This window comes from Herpailurus yagouaroundi, unplaced genomic scaffold, assembly GCF_014898765.1.
Source record: "Herpailurus yagouaroundi ecotype Mexico unplaced genomic scaffold, PumYag 184, whole genome shotgun sequence".
NCBI classification, from domain to species: Eukaryota; Metazoa; Chordata; class Mammalia; order Carnivora; family Felidae; genus Herpailurus; species Herpailurus yagouaroundi.
Window position 1 is genome coordinate 19,674,580 of NW_024412415.1, and position 26,651 is coordinate 19,701,230.

General features: G+C 37.2%; 1 protein-coding gene across 6 annotated transcripts in view; it reads left to right on the top strand.

Moving 5' to 3' along the window:
• The first annotated feature begins 5,577 nt into the window (after nucleotides 1-5,577).
• Nucleotides 5,578-26,651, top strand: part of UNC13C (unc-13 homolog C) — a 613,180-nt gene continuing 592,106 nt past the window's right edge. For 4 of the 6 annotated variants that reach the window (XM_040492731.1, XM_040492733.1, XM_040492734.1 and 1 more), the window contains exons 1-5: nucleotides 5,578-6,239; nucleotides 9,247-9,321; nucleotides 21,742-21,837; nucleotides 24,748-24,869; nucleotides 25,727-25,791. The gene's annotated coding sequence lies outside the window, so the exon portion shown is untranslated. The remainder of the gene's footprint in view (nucleotides 6,240-9,246; nucleotides 9,322-21,741; nucleotides 21,838-24,747; nucleotides 24,870-25,726; nucleotides 25,792-26,651) is intronic. The other 2 variants (XM_040492735.1, XM_040492736.1) reach the window with 1 other exon arrangement.

Genomic DNA, 26,651 nt, shown 5'->3' on the forward strand with positions numbered 1-26,651 from the left:
AGCTAGGAGTGAAAGATGGGGTCTTTGGAGTTGATTTTTTAAAAGTCTTAATAAATACAAGAATTCCTCTGAAAAGGAATGGAGGTCCTCTGATGAATGGAGGTCAGGTTAATAATAGTAGAAAATAATGACAATGATATCTGGTACAAATTTTGATAATTATTATTAGATAATGATGATTGCTGAGTACGTACAACATGTCAGTATATACTGAATTACTTGGACTTTGATATTTGATTCACTAGAAACAGTATAAATAGGAATTATTTTTAAAAATTTTTACAGATGAAGTAACCAAGGCTTACTTAAGACATTTGACCAAAGTCAGAAAGAGTTCATGCTAGGGCAAAGCTGGGTAATTAGGCCTCTGATTTTCAGAGTCTGGGATTTTCAATGCTGTGTTGTATCATTAAATCATAGTTACCATAAATAAGCAAAAGTTGAAGGAATAAGGGAATGGAAATCATTTTACTTGATATTGTCCAAATTCTGTATCTTACTAGCAATTAGAACCTCTTAAAAAACAACAACAACAAAAACCCTTCATCTGATAATTTGCTTGAGTATGGTGCTGACCTGAATTTTATAGATGCAGAGAAGAGAGAAACAGAATGGAGTTATAGATGCTTCACACCAAACAGCTTTCAGCATCTCCTGATGGTTACCCAAAGTCTAATGATTGTTACCCAAGTAGACTTATTTTAAAAGAGTATCTGCTTGTGTTGCCGGGTGGCTTAGTAAAAGTTCTGACTTTGGCTCAGGTAATGATCTCACGGTTTGTGAGTTTGAGCCTTACATCCAGTTCTGTGCTAATAGCCCCTCCCCTGCTCACTCTCTCTGTCTCTGTCTGTCTGTCTGTCTGTCTCTCTCTCTCTCTCTCTCTCAAAATAAAGAGAGTATCTGCTTAATTAAACTCTTTATTAAATTTCTAAAAGACAGCAAAATTTGCCATTGATTATGGTGTTTGAATACTGGTCAGCTACTTGCTGAAACAAGTTTTACAGTAGAAGTTGCATGCCTCATTTCTACTCTAGTTACCACCACTTACTAGTTCTATATAGTCAGGTAAGTCATGCAGGCTTTTGTAGTGTCTATCATTTTAGTATGGGGCAATCACAAGACCATTATAATATCTTGCAGGTTTTTAAAGATAAATATCAAATGAGAAAAGGTATGTAAAAACACTTTGCAAGAGCGTTAAACTTGAGACATTATTATGTTACTGACTTAACACTGTTGGAATATGTAGTTAGGTGGTTTGTTCGGGTACACATTTGTAAGACAGCTGGTGGGAACAAACGGTGCCGTTTGGACCAAGGAATAGAACAAAGCTAACTGGCTACACAGGGACTCAACCCATGTCCTTAGCCTCATTAGCTCTGCTCTACTAACTAAACTCAACCTACCTTTCATGAGTCTTTCAACTGGACATTGGTGATACAAAAATGAATGAACCAAGGTCTCTGGCAGTCAAGCCCATAAAGGCTTAGGGTAAAGAGTAAATTAATTGTTAACATACCTTATACTAAGCTACTACCACCACAGAGGCTTATAAATTGCTAAGAGGGCACAGAGAAGAGAGCCAGCAATAGTGACTAGGGAAGTGTGACATTCTCCTCTTGTTCCTGAATTTGTTGAACCCCACACTTCCACATCTTTTTAAGTTGTATTTTATTTCTAGATAGGTAACATACGGTGTTATATTAGTTTCAGGTGTACAATATGCTGATTCAACAATTCCATACATCAGCTGGTGCACATGATGACAAGTGCACTCCTTAATCCCGATCACCTATTTCACCCATCCTCCAACCACCTCCCTTCTGGTAACCATCATTTTGTTCTGTATACTTAAGAGTCTTTATCTTGGTTTTTTTTTCTTTTTGCCTTTGCTCATTTGTTTCTTAAATTCCACAAGTGAAATCATATGATACTTGGCTTTCTCTGACTTATTTCATTTAGGACTATACTCTTTAGCTCCATCATGTCATTGCAAACAGTAAGATTTCAATCTTTTATGGCTGAATAATAACCTATTGTATGTGTGTGTACAGCACATCTTTATCCATTTGTCAATCACTGGATACTTCAGTTGCTTCCATATCTTGGCTCTTGTAAATAATGCTGCTATAAACCTAGGGGTGCATGTACTCTTTTGAATTAGTAAAAGTTTTACATGTTAAGAGACTATAGTGTACTTAAATCCACAAGTTGAAGAATAGTCAATCTAATTTCTCTTTGGAAATTCTAACAGTATATTTCTTCCTTTTTTTTTTAACGAACATTATTTCATGGATGAAAAATTCTAGAATAGCATAGCTGTGTGTTTGTGCTTTAGGGGTTCTTAGGTAGTTTCATTCAACATGTAAGCAGGAGCTGGAGTCCTCTCAAAGCTTGAATGTGGGTACAAGGTCAGCTTCTAAAATGGCTTTTTCACATGACTATTGGTAGGGAGTCTCAGTTCCTATCTGGCAATGGGGAGGGGACTTTAGGTACTAGTCCTACGGGCTTCCTTCTAGGCTGCTTGAGTGTCCTCAGGACATGGCAGCGAATTTTACTCAGAGTGAGCAAACCAAGAGAGAGTGGGCAAAAAGAAAGCTGCAGTACTTGTATGACCTGGTCTCCAAAGTTACACAGTGTTACTTCATTTCAAAGGTACAATTTTTACATGACTTCTAATTTAATGGAAAACTTCAAGAATAGAACTTAGTGTGTGCTTTACTATCCTTAAATGAACATTTTGCAAATCTTTCCAGTCTGTGTGATGGCTTATTCCCAACTATTTGTTTGCCTATACATTATTCAGTTATACAAAGCTAGAAACAACTTAATAATTTTGATGTAAACATGTTTTTGTTGATTATTTTATGTTGATTATTTTAATGTTAATCCAATTCACCAATTCATCTAAATAGAAACAGGGAACCAATGACTGTTGAGTGTTTATTTTTTTAATAGGTCCAGTGATTGGTTACCATCTCCCTAAAATAAAGAGCAAGGTTTTCTAGAAAACAGAAAATGGAATTCAATACATAAAAGGTTGATTCCTGCTTTTTCAAGAATTCTCTGTTGCTTAAAGCCAAATGAACAGGCAGTAACAGAATTCTACAAGAACAGGCCTTTAACTTGATCTTTTTGGTTTAGTTAGGTTTTATTACCAATAAAAAAATGACCAGTGACCCAGAATGGTTCTTCTCCCACCTGAACCATAAATGAGACAAATGATCTGGCCCACCTTATGTCTTAGGACATGGGAGATGAATGGTACCCCAGAGGTTTTCTCCTCCTGAAATTACTGTTGAAAGATTTAAAGCAGAAATTATCTTACAGTTTCAATCAATCCATCTGTGAGTAAGTTTTGGGGCATGTACGTATCTCTAGAAGTGTTAAGTATATAAATGGAAATCGCTCATTTCCTATCCTGTGTTTTATGTTACTAATTCAAGAATTTGATAAGTTCTTGCAAAAGTGGAATGTGTCTTACTGATAAGAATGTGTAGAACTCTAACAGATTGCAGTATTCATATGATGGTGATTATATATTACTCAATTCAAGTATTTAGGTGAAAACTAGCCATCAAGAGCCAAGGAAATACTGTTACAGATTTTGATGTCCCTGCAGGTCAATAAAGTTGTAAAGCTCTGTCATTCTCTCCAGTAGTGACCTATTTTATTAGCATCTGGTGTCCCTCAGATACATGATTCCTGCCACTCTCAGAGATGTAAATAGTTTCCATTTTGAAATACATAACCATGATCCTGATGATTACAGCTAAGCAGTGCATCTATCAGAACACACACACTAACTTTGGAACGTTCTTGAAAGATATTCTTAAAAACAGACTGATGATCACCATCCCTGTTGTTGTTTCCTCTACGAGATTATTTCAATTAGAGCAATACTTTGACTCCTCTTTCATCCCAGTACATACAACACATTCTGACAACCACACAGGAATAGGATCACCTTACCTGTATTTGCTTCTATAGGTTAGGTTTTAACATTTAATCCACTGACATTATACCCTACTTGACCGAGGTCTCCTCTACATTGCACTATTCCGGGTGCTGAGGCTCTCCACTGAGCATAGCTTCAGCACTTTGTTCTGGGTATTGTACACCCAAAGAAGAAGAAAAAGCCTCTATAAGTAGGTGTTCTTTCCTCTGTGTATTGAAGAGCATTCTTCAAAACAGTATATTGGCTAGCCTGAATTTTTCTATCTAAAAAAGTCAAGTTTTGCCCTACCTACTTTGAGATCTGACAGTTTTCCTTTGCTCCTCTTGTGTGCTTACAGCCAGGGGCAGCAAAGCTTTGTCCTGCCTACCACTCTGGAGCTGTTGAAGGCAGGGATCACGCTGCCCTAGTGTTTGCCCCCCTGATGCAGCTCATTAGACCTCGAGCAGATGCTCAAGTCCATTAACAGTCACTTGAGCAGCCGGTTGAGGAAGCTGTGTGGCTGTGAGCTAAAGGTGGGGCTGAGAGCCAGGAGTGGGGAGGGCTCAGCTCCTGGCACCTGGCACATACATTGTGTTGAATTGGGGGCAGTTATTTTTAATTGTAGAGGTGTTATTGGTTGTCACCTGTAGTGGGTGGAATGGGTTTGGCACAGGTTTTGCCAAAAATGATCTGTCAGGCTTAGCTGTTGGGTTTGCTGTCAATGAGGGAATATTACATGTTCAGGTAAGGTAGAGTCCATTCTAAAGTTGGTCAGACCCATGTATCCTTACGTGTACTGAAAAATGCCACACAAATCTATACGTTCTACTGTCTAATCTGTTAATCATTGACTATTCTTCCGTCCTGGAAACACCCATCTATTTTCTAAAATGTGAGGGAAAGTAGATAGAAGAAAGATTAACAGACCAGATGCAGCCTCAAATCTATAAATTATTCCAGGACTTGAGCTTCTTGAAGGCTCTATTTTAAGACCGGTACTTTTTTTTTTTTGTTTGTTTCAACAGGAGGGTTAGAGGATAGAAAATGCTTTATTGATGGAAAGTGGGAGCTGTTACTCCCTCCACCTCCTCGACTCAGCAAAACTAAAAAAGAAAGCAAGCCTGTCCAATTCCCAGCCAGATCTTTAGAACATTAACATCAAATGGAAAGACGGTCTAAGTGAGAAGCAAAACCTTTGTATTACTCTAAGTTTCCACCATTTCCCACTTTGATTTGTGTACGTGGCTTTAATTCAGATTTTTAAAGAATCACCTTCAAATGGCTTTCCACACATTAAGAAGAAGAAAAGCATCTGGGATGGGATCCCAGCATCTATTCCCTTTAAATACAGGGTCCGGTCAGCTGCCTCTCAGTGGCTATTTGGGAATTAGACTGTGTGCCGTGTACTTTTCATGATTCCAAGCACAGCCAATTACATCTGAATCAGTAATTTTTGAATTATTCTCGTTATCAAAGAGGCTGCAAACACAGCTAGCTAGCGGAATTGGCCGCACAGTTGTCTCCTAGGTCATCTCTCCGTGATTAAAAAAAAAAAAAAAAAAAAAAAAGGGCTGAGGAAGCTCTGGCACCCAGGCGTTTTCCCCAGCGATGAAGCTGCGTCCCACAGTTAGTTGTCAGTGTGGTGGTGACGCCGGCCACCCCTGGCAGCGGCCACGGTGCTTTTCTGTGAGCAGGGGCTGTGGCTCAGCCTGGAGGAGCTGCTCTGTACAGCAGCAGGGGCGACAGCAGAGGGAGCCGAGGCGCTCTGGGCAGAGGAGGCTGGGGGATCGCAGTGTCTGTGCTGCATTCCCCAAAGCAGCCGTGGCCCGCGCTGTGTGAAGTTCCCTGCACGCACTCAGCCGCGATGCTCCTCACCCTCAATTGTTGATGAACCTTGGCGCTCGTCAACGCACGGGAGACAACCTGGTTTGCTTTCTTAGAGACAGGGATGAGAAATGAGCTGCCGAAGCAATTTGGCAATGAGGAGAGTGAAAGGCAGTTTCATGCCAGCAGCTAAGTTGTAAAATTGCTTTGGAGGCTGCTGCCTGGGGAGCACGATAGAATTGACAAGAACAGACACCGTTGCAGACCAAAGGCATGCCTGATTGCACTTGAGTCGGATCGCTGGGATGCAGCCTCCTCTCCTGCTCTAACTATTTGTGGCTGAATAAAGGAAAGGAGACTAGAAACACGATTCCAAGTGGTATTCCTGAAGGGAAAACACATACACTCCAAAAGGAGGGGAGAAACAGCCCAGCTGGTGTGTACATTTTTTTTTTTTTTAAAAAGGAGAATCCCTCAGGTATGTTCTTTTCCCTGTATGCGCTGCCTCATCTGCATGTGATTTTGTTTCTGTATTTTCTTGTTGATTCTTTTTGTTTGCACTTTGAATCACAGCCATGAGGGTTCTCCTAGTGTAGTAGATACATTTGTAAATGTTCAGCTCTTCTGTGTTAATAATATGGGTGGCTCTATGTAGGATCATGGACTTCTCAATCATTGCTTTATTTGAAATGCAGAATGATAAATGATTGCTTAGTTTTCACTCAACTTTCAGGGGAATATCTGCTTAGGGACAAACAAGGCTGGGATAAAAGGCTGAGATGTTTCCTAATCCTGTGGGCTTTGGGGGGCAACAGTAGACCCAATCATAAAAGTTGAAGGCTTCTAGGAAGGGGTTAAAAGCCAAAATGCCATACACTAGCACTGTGTTGCTCAAGTGTTTTTCCAGCTCAGCATTGGTCTGGAGCAAATTGAGCTTTACCAGTGGTTCTGCATTTCGACCTCTTGATCAGTCCTTCAAGACGAAGATCCTGCGGATTTGCTTTCAAGAGATGAATTGCTTAAATTGCATACTTGGTTCTGTTTTACAATTGTTCTGTGGTGCTGAAGGAGGCATTCTAAAAAAATCCTTTTGCTTCAACAGCTCGAGTAAACCCTAACTTCTGCAATTACATCATCGATATACTTGTATAATAAAGAGAAAGGGCAACAATAGTAACGTTGGCTGCCTTTTAGTACCTTAGGCTGAAATGACAAAGCTTAAAGTCAATTTTCTTTATTAGGCTTAAAGGGAAAAAGGAAAGAGGTGGGTGGGTAACTCACATAAAAATGAGATTTTGGAAATACTCTGCGTTTCTTTAAAAAGTAAGAATATAAGTTTATCTTATTTTTAAATTAATAGTAAATATAGTGCTTTAAAAATCTTGCAGTCTTTTATACTTGAGTACATTATTTTCATAAAAGTGGGTACAACTGGTAATACATTAAAACATACATGTATTCAAATTCAATGAGCTTTACTGGAGGGGAGAAATAAGAGAATGGGAAAGTTTGGTACCTTTTTATATATATCAAAATAATTACAGATTTTTGACTTAATACAAAGAGTTAATGCCAAAGCTCTAGAAACTGACTTTATTGTTACTAGTATTTTCTTAAGATTTCAAACTCCAAATGGAGTAGAAATAAATGAGATTTACACTGTAATTTATGCATACTGTAAAGTAAATCACCATCCTGCTCTTTTAAAATTAAAACCTCTTTTTTTGCCACATGTTAGCAATACAGAGCACTGATTTGGGCCATACAAAGGAAAAATGGGTAAATCAGGTATTTCAAAATTTCACCCTTGATATCGTTTCACAACGATATCAAAATATGGTAAATAATCACAAGCAGTTACTGGGCCAGAAGGGTGATTTGAAAGATGGGCATAAGTTGAGTTTGCATTCATTAGTATGGTATGGAAAAAATTGTGTATTTCTTTTATGTTGACATCTTGTATGAAAAACATTAGAACATCTGTAGATGAAACACAATAGCAATGACACTACAGTAATCTCACTGAATCCATTAAATGATTATTTTTCAAACTGATGAATGAACTGAGCTGAGATAATTGAAAAGAATATTCAAAACTCTCACATACAAAGTTACCAGTTCAGACCACAATGGAATTCTAAGTATAATTTCAGTCGAACTGTGAACTTCAATTTGAAAGTGAATAAACAGGTACAGGTTTATTTCCTAGCATTTGATTATTTGTTGTGAGGCTTCCACTACAGGGATTTGGAAAGTTCTTCTAGAAATTGTCATCACCATGTGCTAATCTGAGATATGAGATGAACATGTTAGATAAGCCTAGAAAATTCACTTACCATGTACTTATTATTAACAAGGTAAACTATTTCCCTTCCTTGGCTGTCTATCACCTTTCTATGGTAGCTAGTCTTTACAAAGCCTTGAAGTATGTGGTACACAGAACTACTTGTTTGAGAACCAATGCTCTTTTTCCCATACTCCATGCACTTCCAGTCCCATTGACCTATTCGGCTAATGCGTTGTAAAGTCCCTAGCGTAAGTTTTCTGAGACATAATGCCACCTGTACATCATCTTCTAGTTTTCATACCATTAGCTTTTGTTTTTCATTCTTTCCATCTCATAGTCTTTACTCTTGGAAGGACTTTCTCCAGATTTTTTGAAACGGGAATCACCTTTCTACCTGAGAAAAACATACCTGTTGTTCAGCTGGAAATTTTCACAATTTTAAATATATGCCAAATTTGTTTCTAAACCACCCTCTTACAGATAAAAAGCCACGTTCTAATGGTGTTACAGTTTATATATAATATCAACTTATTTGATAATACCTTTAAGATAATACCACACAAGCCATAATGCAAATTGAAGGAATGAAACTTGCATCCTGTGTTGTAATGTTATTGTTGCAAGTCTTTTCCGGATCTTAAGTGTTCTGTTCTGTGCTTGGATGGCTAAACTCCAGTTCCCTTCCAACCTATAAAAGGGGGGTGGTACTTATTAATAGCCCTCTCAGTTAGTAGCTTTTGAGCCTGCAGAAGACTGAGCCCTCAGTTCTATAATCTCTGTAGAGATAATGGCTATGACAGCACTGTTTGCTTCATGTGGTGTATTTGACAACAAAGGAGGAAAGGTCATCTTCTAACCTCTAGATCAAAAGGTCTCTGGAGAAGTAGAAGTGAAGTCAATCATTTCTCCTTCTCTTGTGAAAATGGTTGTGATCCAAGAGGGATAAATGTTTCCTATCTCTTGCATATCCTAGTTACATCATTTAGCCCCAGCCTATAGAAAATATTATGATCTTGATATGGCAAGTATTTTATATTATTTTCCCTGCATAGTAAATTAAAGTATTTTCTGGAAATAAATACTGGTTAGCAAGATATAAACTCAACTTAATAACTTATACTCATGGTTTGCAAAGTATGTTTAAAAAGTGATCCCAGGAGATGGGTTTTCCTCTAAAATATTTTCTTGTCTCCTTTAGACTTTTACAACTTCACCTTCAGACGGTCTCTATTCCCAACAGCCAGTCTCCATTGGTCTAAGTCCTATGTTCAAGGTAAAATACACTTTTTTTTTTTTTCCTCTGAGCATTCTGGCTCTTAAGAATCTAAGTGCAATATGTCTTTTTGATAGACAAAAACATGTTTTGAATGAAAATATTTTGCCTCATTTGTTTCATAAATTGAAATAACATATGCCAGAGCTAGCTTTTCCAGGTATGTTAAAACTAAGGGAAAGAAAAGAAAAAGAGTACTTTTCAGATAGGGATGACTATTTCTGTTTCATAGATGGAAGAACTGATGACTTGGGCACAATCACTGAGGCATGTTTCTGAGCAGGGACACTGCTGATGTGATCCTAGAAACATTGGAGGAAGAAAGGACATGTTTTAAATCCTGTCTTTATTCAGTGGCACATAACAAAACAACCCCACCCCCCGAAAAAACCCTAAGCAAATGCTTTATCAGTGAGAACTATTTAGTAAAAATTGTCAATCAGATAAAAATAGAGAATCTGCACATTTAGACCAGAGTCCCTTGCATTTTGCTGTCTAGTAGAAAAATGCTATAGTTAGTCAAATCCTGGTTCAGTCTCCCACTGCCTGGGTAAACTGGGGCTGTCCTTTTATAAGCATTGGTTTTCTCATCTGTAAAAGACTTTGATGCTCATGAAGACTCCGTTCTTAGACTCAAATTCTGTGAAATTTACATAGTGCAGACTCTATGGAGTTGACTTTATTTGAAATGTAGTCACAGAATTACTTGATTCTGTTTTGCTTCTCCAAAGGTGAGAGGTTAATAAATATCAGTTCCTGCCTGACAAACTGAAGAAGCAGAATTAATGCTTTCAGGACTTGTACACAATTGGTCAACGTGTTTTCTTTGACATACGAGACAATGATAAGTATTAGCTTAATCGTATTCCAGATAACTGCATATTGTGTATACAGCCCTGTATTGGTGAGGCATAAAATATTTGCTGCAGCTCTGATAGATTTTGAGGTGCTGCCATTTTGTTGCAAGAAACAAATGGTATTCAGGTACTTAGCTGCTCACTTTATTAGAGTCATTCATAAAACATTTTATTGAGAGGATTTAAAATTATGGGCGCCTGGGTGGCTCAGTTGGTTGAGTGTCCAACTTAGACTCAGGTCATGATCTCATGGTCCATGAGTTCGAGTCCTGCATCGGTCTGTGCTGACAGCACGGAGCCTGGAGCCTACTTCGATTCTGTGTTCCCCCACCCCCCTTCCTCCTCTACTCACATTCCGTCTCTCTATCAAAAATAAACAATAAAAAAATTTACAATTAAAGTGTATGTGTATTTAGTCATGAGTAGATTTGTCCTCTCTATCCAGCTGTCTTTCCTTCTGGATGGGCACACTTGTAAGAATATGCTAGAAGGGAATTGCAGGGCCCTCTCATTGCTGAAGGGGCAAACTTGGGAAACTTCTGAAACCTATTTATGTCTTAATTTCAAAGAAGGTTGATTGACAGGGGAAAAATATGTAGACTAAACTCCAACTTGTAAAAATTAAAATTTAATTCTAGTTCTTGGACAATAATTGATAGGATTACAAGATAATGCTAAGTACCCAATAAATTGTCACAATATTACTGGACAGTAGAAGAACATCTTTTTTTAAAAAATAAATAAGACCTAAAGCTTGATAAATAAATAAAAGAAATTACAATAAATTCCCACATCAATTGCTTTTTTCCTCCATTTAGCCTTGAGTTAGGAGCAATTTTTTGTTCCTCTGTCTCTTTGTCCTGCTGAACTGAACTTCTTTAGTGGCCTATACTAAGTCATTAAGGGGATTTGCATTACATGTCTCCCCAAAGTAAAGAGATTGCATTCTAGTCTTCTCCAAACTGCTCTTTTTCCTAATTTCCTGTCTCCCACGCTCAAATCTCAAGTTATTTGCCCTTCTTTTTTCTTCCTCATGATCTGTATTGATGACCAAATCTTGTTTCTTTTTGGTACATCATTTCTAGCCATGCTTTCTTTCCTCTTCCTATTGTACCACCTTAGTTCACGTTCTTGTCTCTTTAGGACTAAAATACTGCTTCGATCTTCCAATTGTTCTATCTTTATGAGCCTCTATTCCTAGCATCTGTTCTGCCTGCTATTGCCAGATTCATTGTCCTAAAAAATGCCTTGATCATTGCATATGTCACTCTCTGTGCAAAAACTTTCAAGGACACCACTTTGTATACAACATTCTAAACTACTTAGTATGGAAAAACAAGTAACTCTTTTACAGCAAGATTTCAGACTGCCTTTCCAGTTTTGTTTTACTTCCAGTTTCTTACCCAGTCTCTGACCCAATTAAACACAAAACTCAGTTTCCAAACACCGAGATTTTATACAATCCTACAAACTGAATTAGTTGCAGGATTCATTTGCTAATGCATCATGGGCTTTCTTATGAGATTTCGCTTTTGGGCTTGATGTATAGTTTAGATATTTATTATTCCACCTAGTATTAAAAAAAATTTTTTTAGCAATACTATAAGGCAATTAAGTACACGATCTGTGTAAACTTTGACAAATTGTTCAAAATTTCTGTTTTCTCAATCAGAAGATGATGGCACCATAAAGAGCACTGCTTCAAAGTGTTTTTACAAGAATAAAATAAACTAATATAGATTAGGTGTTCAAAGAATACTAGCTATTGTTAATTTTAATTACGTTCATATTCTTCACTACTTTATACATAGTAATCAGTAAATCTGTTTGCTTTTATATTTAATTTAAAGTCTATAATATTACTAGTTAATAGAGGAAAAGACAAGGGAAGGAGAGAGACTAGTATACAAAGTAAGAAATAACAAAAAGAAAAACAATGTCAGAAGGAAAAACCTAAGCCTCTCTTGTGACCTAAGTTAGTAATTACCTTAGCAACTACTTTTAGAACAAATTGGAATAGGTTTGAACACCTTTTTTTTTTTTTTTTTTGATGAAATCAATGGCCCTGGGATTCCAATGTTCTTATACGTGTTCTTCATAGAATAATGAAACGGCAAATCTGAATGACTTTCAGTATTACAGATCACTGAGGCTTCGTGAGGAGTCTGCCACTACAAAATCCTTCTGGGAACAAGCAGAGAGATTAGGGTATGATCAGTAACCCTGATTTATTCTCAGTTTTCAGAATTTTGACTTCATGAGGCCCTCAGTAGCTCTATGGCAGATGTCAGGATCTAGCGCCCGCCCACGTAGCTCATGAACAGAACCACTGAAAGGCAGAAGTGTAGCTTCAAGAGAGGTGGAAGATGAATAAAAAGGGATGTTCCTGCCTGACTTTTCCTAGGTGGTGACCAAGGGCTCTAGACTAAGTACTACCTTTTTTCAGTTAGGGGTCCCATATCCTCCCTCATTTCTTTTGATGTGAATCTTTCCTGATAATCTAGCATGTCATTTATGGCTATCCAATTTACTGTTGGAGCACATCCAACTTCCATCCACTTTATTGGTCTTAATCACCCTGATTCCTGCTTTGTGGTATCTAGTTTCCAAAGGATTCAGCAATAACCACAATTATGGAAAGAAATCCAGGGAATTTCCAATGGTGTTTTTTTTAGTTTTCGAAAGGAATTCTTAGAGCATCTGTTTTTTTTTTTCTGACAGAGGAGGCAATCTGACTAATTATAGACATGATTTACACCTGCAATATTTGATTTTGGAGGAGAATTTCCCCAAAAAGAGTGAATGAGGAGTCTGAGCCAAAATATGCTCAAATTCCTTGGCTGAGCTTGAAATCTTTAAATTCCTCAGTAATGGTAGTAAGGAAAGAGGCTGCCCAATAGGGGAAAAGTATCATAAACTCTAGGACTTAAAGTAAATTTGAGAGCCTGACTTTGTAAGTGTTCTTTGTGAGTTTTGTGTTCCTTGGTGAACTTTCACTTAATGTACTTAACACTATAAGCTTTGATGAGTTTCTCTCAGTTGGTTCCAGTTGTCTGTACTTGAGGCCTTATGTGCAAAATATAATTTGCTGATTGTTGTGTTTGGAATATACAGCTTCCTTCCATGAGAATGAAGATGTGTCTCAGAATGCAGAAAAATTATAAAGTTCACAAGATGTGACACAAATTTCAAGTGTCAAATTAGAATTATAAAATTCCAGATGTAGTTTTAAAAAAAGTATAGGAGCACCTGGGAGGTAGGAGCACCTGGGAGGTACATATCAAAGTAGTTATAGTTTCTGCATGCCTGGTTTTCAACTATTTCTCAGTTAACCCATATCGTGTTTCCCTTTTTATTGTGAACTCAGTCTCTCAGTTTGGTTATCTAAAATGCCTACAAGACAGATAATTTACTGGACTGTTTAGTGCCAGATGAAAACGTTCTAAAAAGTAAAACTTATTCATATTTTTATGCAAAGAAATTTGTTACTGTATGTCTCTAAATATTAATGAGAAAACCAAGCAATTTGGAGTCTAATGGAAAGGTCTTGTGAACTCCTATTTATCATGAATTAAAATATTTTTAAACAATTAATTGGTGCCAGTAACTTTGGAACAAGAATAAATATAATATTTGTAGGTGATGATACTACTTAAAGATTAAAAAACCCTCTTGTGTCTGCAGTACTGTATAATAATGATACATACTCATTATGATAGCTTGGAAGATTTCTAAGGGTTCCCCTTAGTGCTTTATACATTATAAAATATTAAGTTATGTTTAGCACAAATGGTGTTTACTTAATACTTTCTAATTGGTAAGTAGATGTTTGGGATAAATAGGCATTTCCTATTTAGTTAAATAACACAGTGTTAATGGTGAGAGGTGGCTGGGTAATTAGAATTCTTTTTGCTTTGAGATGTAGTAGAAATAACCTTTAGAAAGTAAGTTAACTCTTACATGGATCGATTATTAGTACTGAGGAAAATATTCTGTACCAAGATCACAAACCTGACTCCTAACACATCATATCATAAGAGAAAAACAATTGGTCATAAAGAACAAGGGGAAAAAATTAATGTGAAGCAAAATCCATCTCTCTTCCCAAAAGAGCAATTCAAAGCCAGAATCCTACTGGAGGAAAACTTGAATAAACTCTCCGTCTGAAAAAGAGTACATTTTTTAATATTTATGGATACTAGGTTTATATTAATAATTTTGTTGAGATCACTACTGAAATTCATCTTAGGGTCCTGAGGCTTCTGCAGATGGCTACATAAGATGGGGCATGAGTGTCACAAACAATAGGAGAAAGTCAAGTTTGGGTTTGAACCATGTCCATAAAATTGCTTTTTCAGAAACCCCAGCACACCAAAATGACCATGTGCACATTTTCTGTTCTTGCTGTATGCCTTAGGCTGCCTGAGGGACCTCTCCTGTACCTTTCTGACTGGGAGGTATACATCCTGCCTCTTGAGCTGCTGCCTTTGTCCTAATTAGACGAGCTTTAAAACATTGGGAGTCTAGGGGATTCCTTCTGGGTTAATTACAGAGCTGTAAGCAGCTTTTGCAGGAGAAGTGAAGCAAGTTCAGTTTTAGACAAGATGTATCTGTGTGGCTTTAATGTGTGATTGCCTGTGCAGGGGCCAGAAGGTTTGGCTTTCCTGACACCTGTCTCCCTCACCATCTAGTCTGGTCTTAATTGCTAGTGCCTATAACTGTCTTCTTTTCTATTCTTCATGAGACTGTGAGTTCCTTGACAGTAAGGTGTGTGCCGTTATCATTGCCAAACCGATGGAATGCTTACATATATTAAAGAGAAAGACAGAAAACCCTGGTGAATTAAAATGATTCTGATGGATACAGTACAACAATTTCCTGTGTTTGACATTGTTAATAACAAAAGATAAAGCTTAGGCAAATTTTATTGATATTTTATTTTATTAAAATTGTTTTTTAATGTTTATTAAGAGAGACACAGAGTGTGAGTCGGGGAGGGGCAGAGAGAGAGAGATACAGAATCCGAAGCAGGCTCCAGGCTCCAAGAGGCTCCAAGCTGTTAGCACAGAGCCCAACACCGGACTTGAACTCACGAACCATGAGATCATGACCTGAGCCGAAGTCGGCCGCTTAACCAATTGAGCTACCCAGGCACCCCAGCTTTTTTTTTCTTCTGCTATTACAAATACAGCCAGATACAAACCAGAGGGAGGATTATTTCTGATTATGCGTTCAAGTATTTGTTAGTTTGGAAACATGGATGGTATATAGATGATCTGCAAGCTCATGTCAATGTTAAATTCTCTAGAGAATTGGCTTTTTCTTTTTTTTTGGCAAAATTTGCTAAATACTTTTGTAATGTAAGTATCACTCCATTGATTATACCTGTTTTTTGAATGTAAAGTTGCTTATACTGATGCATAATAGAGTTTTTGTTGGTTTGTTTTAAACAACAGGCAGTATGGTCATTCTGTCTTCCACATTTAAAAAGACCTGTGCTAGGTGTTAACATGTAACACTGCAGTCGCCCTTCGTCTCAGTTTTGGCAGAGATCTCTAGCACTGTCATAATACAGAAATCAGAGGAAGTATTGGATTGAAAAGTCTAAGCTTATATTCCTGTTTATTTCAGTCGTCCTTCCCACCATCCTTAAGCAGGATAATGAGATAGGGGTTACTTTAATGGGGGAGAAATCAGAAAGGGAGAAGAGGCCAGTTTGCCCAAAAGGTAAATGAGCCATGACAACTATGAATATCTGTTTCCTCACCTTAACCCAGTCACTTATTCTGGTGTGTGTGTGTGTGTGTGTGTGTGTGTGTGTGTGTGTGTGTGTGTGTAGAATCTTCTCCCTATTAAAACACAGCTGTTTTGGGGCGCCTGGGTGGCGCAGTCGGTTAAGCGTCCGACTTCAGCCAGGTCACAATCTCGCGGTCCGTGAGTTCGAGCCCTGCGTCGGGCTCTGGGCTGATGGCTCAGAGCCTGGAGCCTGTTTCCGATTCTGTGTCTCCCTCTCTCTCTGCCCCTCGCCCCTTCATGCTCTGTCTCTCCCTGTCCCAAAAATAAATAAACGTTGGAAAAAAAAATAAAAAAAAAAAAACAGCTGTTTTGTGTCGCATTCCCTTACTACTTTGGAATTCTTTGTTCCATCCATTCAGATAATTATCCCATGTATACACAGGGCCATATATGAAAGAGAGACCATAAGTAAAGAATAAACAATTACAAAACTATCAAGAGAATGCAACAAACGATTAGGAAGATTAAATGCAGGAGTGTGGGGGGAATGTCTTGCTCTCTGCTGGCCAAAAAACTAGCTTCAATTGGTTTATTCCCATCTGTATATAAAGGACATATTAGAGTCATGCTTTAATGCTGTGTGATAAAAATTTTAAATCTTCAATTAAAATGTTTAGAAGTTTATTATTTACTTAACTTATTTATAAAGGCAGAGAGAGAGAGAGAGAGAAAGAGAATCCCAAGCAGGCTCCACACTGTCAGCCTAGAACCTGAAGCGGGGCTCAGACTCATGAACCATGAGATCATGGGCTGAGCTGAAATTAAGAGTCAGGCGTTTAGCTGACTGAACTACTCAGGATCCCCTTAAATCTTACATTTTTAAAAGTTTCAGTAGTAGTATATGCACATATACTTCCTACATCACACTCCTTTCTAAAAATTAGAAATTGTCTTTACACTTTCCTTTTTATTGTGTGTGTGGATTTACTTTTTACTACTAGTGAAGTTGGAACCTGTAGAGAATGACAAAATAGTTTCAAGGAAAAGAAACTGTTAGAAGTACAAAAGTACTATTTGTTTATTTGGTAAGATTTCAGGGCCATGAAGTTGTCACATTTGGAAATGAGAACAAAAACAACTCTACTTTTCTCCCCCCAGACTACTGATGCTTTGTTACTCTAAAATTCTTCCAAATATCCCAGATGAGTAAATGAGTTAAGCTGCACCAGTTATCAACATCTAGTTATCAGATTTTTTCCTGAAAGTTATGGTAGGTAAGGTAAGACCTGAGTAATTGGACACGTGAGGCAGAGAAAGGATTCATCATTTGGTAGCACAGAAAAGATGAACAGAGAAGAGGCCAGGTTGTGGGAAACAAAATTTGTTTACCTTACAAACTTTGTGTTTTAAGGGTTAAGCATTTCTGTGCTCCTCAGCTACAAGGCTCAGACCAACTAGCTGAAAGCATTATTAGATGCTAGGAAACCTTTGATTTATTACTGAAAGTTTGAACCTCTTGACCCCTTTCACCTGTTGTGCTCATCCTCCCAACCCCACTCCCTTCTGGCAACCACCAATTTGTTGTTGGTATCTATGAGGTTGGTTCATTTGTTTTGGTTTTTAGATTCCACATATAAGTGAAGTCATACGGTATTTATCTTTCTCTGTCTGACCTATTTTATTTCACTTAGCATAATTTTCCCAAGGTCCATCCATATGGTTGCAAATGGCAAGATTTCATTCTTTTTATGGCTGAGTAGTGTTCTGTTGTGTGTGTGTGTGTGTGCGCATGCACATGTGTGCATACATGTGCATATGTGTGCACGCACCTCTTTATTTACTTCTCCATTGATAGACACTTAGGTTGTTGCTGTATCTTGGCCATTATAATGTGATAAAGATAGGAGCACATGCATTTTTAAAAAAATACTCAGAAGTAGATACACTAGATCATAAAGTAGTTCTATTTTTAATTTTTTGAGGATCCTCCACACTATTGTCCACAGTGGCTTACATTCTCACCAACAGTACACAAGGGTCCTATTTTTCTCCACATCCTCACCAACACTTGTTATTTCTTGTCTTTTTGATAATAGCCATTCTAACAAGCGTGAGGTGATAACTCATTGTGGTTTTGATTTTCATTTCCCTGATGATTAATGATATTGAACAAATTTTCATGTCACTATTGGCCATCTTTAGGTCTTCTTTGGAAAAAATTCTGCTCAGGTCTTCTGTCCATTTTTTAAATCAAATTGCTATATATACTACATAGTTTTATGTGTTATTTATGTAGTTTTGGTATTCTTCTTTTATCAGATATATGATTTGAAAATACATTCTCTCATTCAGTAGGTTGTCTTTTCATTTTGTTGATGGTTTCCTTTGCTGTACAAAAGCATTTTATTCATATTATTTATTTATTACAATATTTATTTTTGAGAGGGACAGGGGCAGAGAGAGAGGCAGACAGAGAATCCAGAGTGGATTCTGCACTGACAGCACCAAGCCTGATGTGGGGCTCAAATTCACAAACCATGAGATCATGACCTGAATCAAAGTCAGACACTTAACCGACTGAGCCACCAAGGTGCCCCATGTGCAGAAGAATTTCAGTTTGATGTAGACCCACTTATTTTTGCTTTTGTTGGTTTTACTTTGGGTGTCAATCCAAATATTTGTCACTAAGACCAATGTCAAGTAGCTTACCACCCATGTTTTCTTCTAGGTGTTTTATGACTTTGGGTCTTACATTCAAGTCTTTAATCATTTTGAGTTAATTTTTGTGTAATGGTGTAAGATAGTGATCTAGTTTCAATCTTTTATACGTGGCTGTCTCTTTTCCCAGCACCATTTACTGAAGATACTATCCTTTCCCACTATGTATTTTTGCCTTTTTTGTTGTAAATTAATTGATCATATATGTGTGGGTTTATTTCTGGGCTCTCTATTCTGTTTCATTGATCTATGTGTCTTATTTTATGCTATTTTATACTATATTGTCTTGATGACTCTAGATTTGTGATATAGTTTGAAATCAGGGATCATGATGCCTGCAGCTTTGTATCTTTATCAAGAATTCTTTGGCTATTTGGAGTGTTGTGGTTCCATACAAATATTAAGATATTTCTATGAAAAACGCCATTGAAATTTTGAAAGGGATTGCGTTAAATCTGTATATTTATTTGGATAATATAGACATTTTAATAATATTATTCCAAACCATGAGCATGGAATACTTTTTTATTTATGTGTGTCTTCTTTAGTTTTTTTCGTCAGTGACTTTTAGTTTTCAGTGTACAGGTCTTTCACCTCTTTGGTTAAGTTTATTCTTAGATGGTTTATTCTTTTTGATGCAATTGTAAATGCGATTGTTTTCTTGATTTCTATTTCTAATAGTTTGTTGCTAGTTTACATATACAACTAATTTTTGTATATTGATTTTGTACCCTGCCACTTTATTGAATTTATTTATACTAACAGGTGTGTGTGTGTGTGTGTGTGTGTGTGTGTGTGTGTGTAGTCCTTAGAATTTTCTCCATACTACACAAAGTAATGTCATTCTCAAAATAACAATTTTACTTGTCCATTTTTTCAATTTGGATGCCTTTTTTTTTTCTTTCCTAGTTGCTCTGGCAAGGACTTCCAATACTATGAATACTATGTTGAATGAAGGTGGAGAGAGTGGGGATCCTTGTCTTGTTCCTGTTACCCTTGTTATTCTGTTGAGGTTCATTCCATCTACACTTTGTTGAGAACTGTTACCATAAACGGATGTGGAATTTTGTCAAATGATTTTTATGCAGCTACTGAGACAATCATATAATTTTTATACCTTTTTATTTAATAGAGTAATTTTTAATTAATTTTTTTATTATATTTATGTGGTACATCATGTTAATTGATTTTCAGATCTTGAATCATCTTTGCATCCCTAGGATAAATGTTACTTGATTATATTGTATGATCCTTTTAATACATTGTTGAATTCAGTTTGCTAATGTTTTGTTGAGATTTTGGAATATATGTTAATCCAGAAATATGGACCTGTAATTTTTTGTGAGTCTATGATGTCTGTCTGCTTTTGATATTAGGGTAATGATGGCCTTGTAAAATGAGTTTGCAAGTGTTGCCCCTCTTCAGTTTTTTGGAATCTTGAGAAGGGTAGATAATAAAATATTTGGTAGAATTCATCAGTAGAGCCTTTCAGTCTCCTTACTAGTAATTGGTCTATTTAAAATTTCTATTTCTTCCTAATTATCTTGGAATAGTATATGATTGCAAAAATTTATCCATTTCTTCTAGGTTGTCCAATTTTTTTTTGGCGTATAATTGTTGATAATAATCTCTTATGATCTTTTGTATTGTAACTTCTCCTTCATTGCTGATTTTATTTTTTTGAGTGCTCTCTTTTTATCTTGGTGAGTCTAGCTAAAGGTGTATCAATTTTTCTTACCTTTTCAAAAAACTAGTGTTTACTTTTATTGATCTTTTCTATTTTATTAATTTCTACTCCAATCTTTACTATGTATTTCCCTCTGCTTACTCAGGGCTTCTTTTATTCTTATTTCTCTAGTTCCCTTAGGTATAAAGTTAGATTGAGATTTTTCTTGTTTTTTTGAGGTAGGCCTGTATGGTTAAGACTGCAACACATCATCTCTCTCCTTTACCTTGTATTATAGATACACCTTCCCTGGCTAGCACCTCTGATTGTATAATGTAGGTGGCTTAACTGGTGGGGTGACCCCTCCTTGAGGGGTCTGAGCCTTTGGTCATTTTGCCATGCTTAACCATCCCATCAAATTAGGCAGGGCATTATGAGGAGTTTCCTTATTGGCTTATTTGGGTGCCAGACCTACTCTTTCTTGTCCTCATAGTGTAATTTCAGCCCTATATTCTAATGATCAGAATCAGTTCTTCCTGGCGTAAGTTAAAGTGACCAGGTAGCAACCATATTTTAAGATTCACGGTGCTTTCACTGTGTCCTTATAGAAGCAGTCCTTCTCTGGGAACCAAGTGCTCCATAATTACAGAAAACAAAATTGTAGGGATGTAAAGTACAAATACTCCAAGCAGAACATTGAGAGTGATAATAAGTAGGGCCACTACTTGCTTCCCAAATATGTATTTTGTCTGCTGGGGACACAATATCATGTGATGATCATGGATTTAGAACGTATATTACATTCTGAAGTGTCCCATCCTATCAAGGTATCATTTCTAAACTGGCACTACAAATATTTCTTCAAAGGCTATTTTTAAATTTTAACAGCCTAGAAGCTTCTGGGATTTGATGCAGTATGTCATAGAACTAGTGAAATGCATAGTCATGAGCCCACTGCTGCATATCCACTACTGTGAAGTAATCCTTTTGGTCTAAGATGAAATTATGTGGATGGGAAAAGCAAATTAATATCTTCAATTGTGTTGATTTCAGTTAAAATGAAGCATTTCCCTTTCTAGAATAGAAATTCAATGTAATTAATTGTTACCAACTGGCAAGTTGATCCTAAAAGATGAATTAGGTGCTCGGCATTATTCTCTCTTGCTGTGATTTTGAACATTCATTGGTGTTAGTATGTGGATCAACATTGGTGAATGACAGCCCATGCTGTTGAGTCCATGCGTTATCTCCATTTCAACTACAATTAACCAAATAATTGTGTTTACTTGGTTATATATTGCTTCTTCCGTGGCGGATGCTCTCTGATGAGCATCAACATGCAAAACCGAAGTTTTCACACTTCATGCCCATTTCCTTAAATCTATCTACATGTTTCTTACCTGGCTTTCTTTGACTTTGGTATTCCAATTTTTCTTTTTACAGGCTCCTGAGAAATTATCCAAGTGATCTCCGTTGCTCATGAGTTCTCATACATTCTTCCCGTGGACCATTCTCTTTCCACACAAAGTGGATGATCAGGTAACCCACCTCAAATTCTGCCTCTTGGAAGGATTTTCCTGCACTGCTGTCATTCAGTGCCATATTAAGTGGGACTGTGTAGCAGTAGTCCATTTTCATGGACTTCCCATGTTAAGATAACCACATTCAGAGACAACCCCTCCATACACTAAGGTCAGATCCTTTTCTTCTTCCCTTAGACTTCCTTAAGGGTTATCTTCCAATGAGGGTGTGAGTGTGTGTGTACACCCACACACACTCTGAGGGAGAGGCATTGGTGCAATAGTAATGGATGACAAAGATCTAGACTACATACTCATACAGCTTACTTGTGCCCTGTGACACTGTTCATTTCTGATAATCCCAGGTATACCATTTCCATTTTATACTGAATTGCTATTGGGTCCATCTAATCATATGATTTGGTGAGTCAAATAGAACTAACCTTCTGATAAGCAGTTTTGGCAGCATGCCACATACTCAAGTGCTCTGCATGTATTTGGGCCCAGTTGCAGATTGGGAAATACTTTTTTTTGAATAGTGTATAGGTCCCCACTGCAGATGGCATAAAGTTTCCAGAATGGGGAGGGGGGGTCTCAGATTGTGACTGTCCTATGGGATCTGACCATAATTTCACAAAGTGACTTTTTTCACCACAGATATCTCTGTCCATAGTGTCTAAACTGTATCAGCCTTTGATGTTAGTAGCATATGGGCTATAGTAATACTACCAAGGATAGATTGTTACTTCCAGAACCTGCAGAGGCTACTACATTTTGAGGCAATGATTTATTTTTTATTTTGGTGGGGATATCTGGGTATCCTATAGACCACTTATTCTGAAATGCTGCACTAGTGTTGACCTTTGAATCATAGGATTGATCTTCCTCTAGAGCACATATGTCTTATTAAGGCTGTCTTTTTCACCTTCCTGCCATGTTTTTCTCACTGGATCCAACTAACAAGATATCGTCAGTGTAGTGGTTAAATGTAATGTTCTTCTAAATATTCAGATGATCTAGGTCCCAGTGGGAGAATTAATACAGTCCCTGGGCAAGACTGTATATTCTTGTCTGCCTCATTTGAATGCGGTCTGCTTCTGATCTATTTTCCTGACAAGTAGAAAAAAGAATGAATTTGCCAATTCAGTGGCCACATACCATGTATCTGAGGCTATGTTAATCTGCTCTAGCAAAGATAGCACATTTGTGAACAAGGTGCAATTGAAGTGACTACTTTGTTGAGTTTATGGTAGTTCACTATCATCCTCTAGGATCTATTTTGCTTTTGTAAGGGCAAATCTGGTGAACCAAATGAGATGAATGAAGTATGATTATGATGGGAAACAACAGCTCTGCATCATCTAAAAAATCTTTATGTGTTGTACTGATCTCTGCATTCCCCAAAATAAGGTAGTTTTTTTAATTTACTTTCTTGGCCTCCACTATGATAGCTCTTATCCCACAGGCAAAGGAATCAATGTGGAGTTTTGGCTAACTATCACATATATTCATTCCAATTAAACATTTGAAGACTGAAGAAATTACCAGTGTGTGATCCCAGATAGACTCAGTGGATCACCAAGAGTTCTATCTGAGCTACGACTGTTAATATCTGCTCTTATATACCCCCACTCTAAAAGAAGGTTATAATGGTGTTCTGGTCACTTAGTGTCAGTGTCAGCTCAGACTTAGCTCTCCCAGTCCTCACCCCAAAATATTTGGATATTCTCTTTCCTAGAATATGATTATACAAGTAGGCCTTTTTGGTGAAGGTCTATGGGAATTATTACTATTTTTATTTGTTATGATGTAGTGAGGTCCAAACCTCATTGAGACCTGGCCTCTCCTTCAGTCAATAAGTTCTGGGTGACAGTCTTCAATCTCCTGATCATCTATCCATGATTTCTTTTGCATTTCTAAATTAAACATTATCTTTGGAGGAGTTTGTATCTGTACCTCTAGGAGCTGCATTCTACTAATGATATCTTTATCTCTAAGTTGCCTCGTGGCTGCAATTCCAACATTGCATCTTAGTGTGATAATTGCACCTACCATGTTCCTGATAGAAAAATACTACTGCCTAACTTCAGTTGTTCTGTGACTCTGTCATTGCCATTGCTATTAGAGCCTAGTTCTATAACATTCCTATCCTATAGAGGGTAGCCACCACTGAGATATTCAATGATGCCACTGTGAAACTTAACACATTACTTACCTCATTGTTAAATGACGTGCCCTGCCATGGAACATTTTTGCCTGATGAGTTTTCTGGCTTTATGTAGTATAGCCACTCTAGAACATCAACTTCTCTGAGACTTATGATCTGTTTCTGTACTGTTTGTCGTATTATTTCTACTTAGTGCAAACAATAATTTTTTCCCCAAGCTTACAAGACACATTATAGCATTGTGTTATATTGTCTTCTATGGTCCTGCCAGATGATTAATTCAGGATCATAAGAGAGTGTTTCCATAGCAATACATTCTTCCCTATTTAACCTCATATACCTCTCCATTAATGCAGCCCTGACAGATTCTAGTTAACAGGTATTCTCTCAGTTCCTGTGAGTACATATGAGTACATGTATTTTGGTGAGGTCCTACAGTTTCTTTGGCATATAGTCTCTTTCCTCTCTTAATGGACCCTACATTTACTCAGCTGGATTAGGTCGTCACTTTACCCTAGTTCTTGATCTGAAGGTTCATGGGGGTGTTTGTGGCAGATCTTGTTGGAAACTGCACGGATTTTCTTCTAAGCTAGAGACCTATGCATTGTCTTCACACAAAGATAGAGCACTAGCTGCCAATAGGGAGTGGACCACTTTTGGGGTCTTAGAAGGTTCCAGGGAATATGAAGATTCAAGAGTTACAAGTGAATTGACTCAGATGTCCCCATCTCATGACTCACAGTCCAATTTTTTTCCCCCCAGTTAAGGCCCTGACCTTGGAATAGCCAACCTAAGTTGAGAATTAGAACTTCTCTGGAGCTCTGCTGCTCTTCTGATTAATTCCTGGGTCTAGTGCTCAGCTTTTTCTGCATCTGCTACAAGAGGTGAGAATTTATCTGATGACATGAACGTCCATTGTATTTACACTTAGCCTTAAGTTGGTGATTAATTATGTTTAGCCTTTAATTATCTTTCTCTACTGTATCCAGAGCCCCAGCAACAGCTATTCTATTCCATAGTGCTAATTACTTCCTCTCCTCAACTTCTCAAGTACCTGGAAATACTGTACCCACGGGTTCATTCCCTTCTACTGGTATTGCACCTCAGCCCACCCCTAGTAAATATTTTAACAATTGAATTGCTGCCACAGACAGCACACCACACTGTGCACACTTATCTTTCCATTAATTTTGGGAGTAGATTCAGATGGGAGGCTGTAGTGCAAATATTATGATTGAGATTACATTGATTTTAATTTCAAAAGTACACAGAGTGTATGTTCTCTGGGATAACTTTTTTTTATGTCCTTCTTTCTCTGAAGGCATAGAAATTTACTCAGAAGGCTTTCTCACTGATTATTTTTTAAATTATTTTTAAACTTCTATTTCTAAAATGTATTTTAAAATACCAGATTTTGGTTCCTGGATATCAAAGATTGTCTAATTTGGCATGCCATTCCTTTGGGTCTTGGCTTTGTAGTTGTCATCCAAGCCTAAAAGAAGGGTATGGACTGAGTCAGGAGGGGACAGACAAACACAGGGACATTCAGAGCCTGAATCTTACGGTGATTTTGTGGGAGAGAGGGAGGGCTTACCTTCCTTTGTGAGAGCAATCTTTGCAAAACTTGAATTTGGATAGATAGACATTGTATATGTTAACTGCTGTGGTTATTAGAGATGTATTTTTGTACTGCCTTTTTAATTTCTTTCTTTTTTCTTATTTCCGCTACACCAGCATCTAGACATCCTATAGATCAAGTTACCAACTGCTTTCATTGTGATTGTTTATTCCCAGATGCTGTTTGAGGTAAGAGCTGGCTAATGATAAGCATGTTTTAGTTTTAAACTGAAGAGATTTTACCTGTATAATTTAGTAATCCTTAGTAAAAATGTAAGATATTTTTAAAGAACTGCCTTGATATTTTGAGTTCTTCATTGGAAGCATATATTATTATATGGATCATGCTATATCTTTACTGAAGAAGCTAAAAGATATTTTGCTCTTAGGAATTATGATATAAGTTCTTTATGGATTTACTTAAAAAGCACCTTGTGATATAGGAAGAGGATGAAATTGCAGCTTTGTTGAGTGAGAAACTAATTTTAATTTTAGTTGTAAGTGCCACACCCAGTTTGCTTGCATCCTGTGAAGCATAAGTAATTGACTTTCACCCAAGAGTTAGAATCAAATGAAGTTCCATTGTGTGAAGAGAACTGCACTGCACCTAATACTTTAAAGGGGAAAGGAGTGAAGATGCTAATTATGTAAGCATCTAAATTTTGGTCTGTTGCCATGCTGTGCAACATTCATTCAAATTTAAAATTCTCACTTTGACTGCAGGACAAAGATATATCTAGAGTTAAGCACAATTGGTAAGGTGAGAACAGCTAGGAAGTCCTAGTAATAGTCAAGTGTAGAAGCCTATGGTGAAGAGTAAGTGAATTTATGTTTTTTAATGTGTGTGATACATGGTATGTGACTGGAATGTATTAAGACCTACAACGTTAGTTATTATGTTTTCTAAAAGAAGATACTGACCTAAAGTGTACACTGATGAGGGCCTGACCAAGATGATGGCTCTGGAAGTAGAAAAGAGGTATGGGGAATGAAATTGTAAAGTTGAGAACAATAATATTTAGAAGTGGCTAGAAGTTTATGGCAGAGAA